The following is a 935-nucleotide window of genomic DNA, read 5'->3' as shown; positions in this document are numbered from 1 at the left end:
GGTCCTTAAGGTCGTCGATGAAAATTTGAAGTTTGTTATGTGGAAATTGGGCCAAAGCCCAAAATTCGCTGAATAGAGCAAGGGGAGGCCTGGTTTAGGTGCGAGCCACCTGGCGAACCAAGGGGGCTTCCCTATTTTCTGTAAAAGACGCGAGGCTTGGCTGCATATCATCCTCACTCATCTTCAACCTTTCGACACAAGAAAACCCAAAAAACGCCATTGTTGGCCCTTTAGCTTGCTTTCATTTGCGCCGATATCATCAATGTCATCTCAAGGTATGTATTTGCTCTTGAATCCATTTAAATTTGTTGATCATTTGATAGATTTAATTAGGGCGAATGTTTTACCATAGAAAATGATTTGGGCGTTTTTGATTGAGCCCATTTCAAGCGAAATTGATGATTGCATTAGGTTAGAAACCTGTTTAGGAGTATGGGGGTGCTTTTAGTTTGCATTTTGGTCCCCGTTCCCGCTCCCTATGCTCGAAAAACGTGAGTGAGGTGAGAAACCGTCTCATCTCGGAATGCCAAGTTTATTTGCTTGGATAATGGGCCCCACTAGGATGCATTGTAGTCGGGAAAGACCGTATTTGCCATTGTAGACCTTTGTTGGGTATTGTGGGCAAAATTGGAGTTTTTTGCCTTTTGTGACGGTCTTATGTCTGACAAAATAAGCGCTTGTTTGAGCTTGTATTGAGTCTGTTTGCCTTGAAATGGACCTTATTGGTAGTTTAGGTCAGCTTGAGGCGCGATATAATCACGTTTTCCTCTTTGCGGTCGTTTTTGAATTATTGACCGGCTTGTGCTCAAATTGGCGTATAAATTGCCTTTTTGTGCCGTAGAAAAATCTTCCGTTGCATTGGGAATGCATTTTGGGTTGTTGGCGGACCTCGTGTGGGTCATGGGGTGCCATTTTTGTTTGTTGTTCTGACTCGT

Source organism: Silene latifolia, chromosome 3 (assembly GCF_048544455.1).
Source record: "Silene latifolia isolate original U9 population chromosome 3, ASM4854445v1, whole genome shotgun sequence".
In the NCBI taxonomy this organism is placed as follows: domain Eukaryota; kingdom Viridiplantae; phylum Streptophyta; class Magnoliopsida; order Caryophyllales; family Caryophyllaceae; genus Silene; species Silene latifolia.
Note: the sequence above shows the minus strand (reverse complement) of the source record.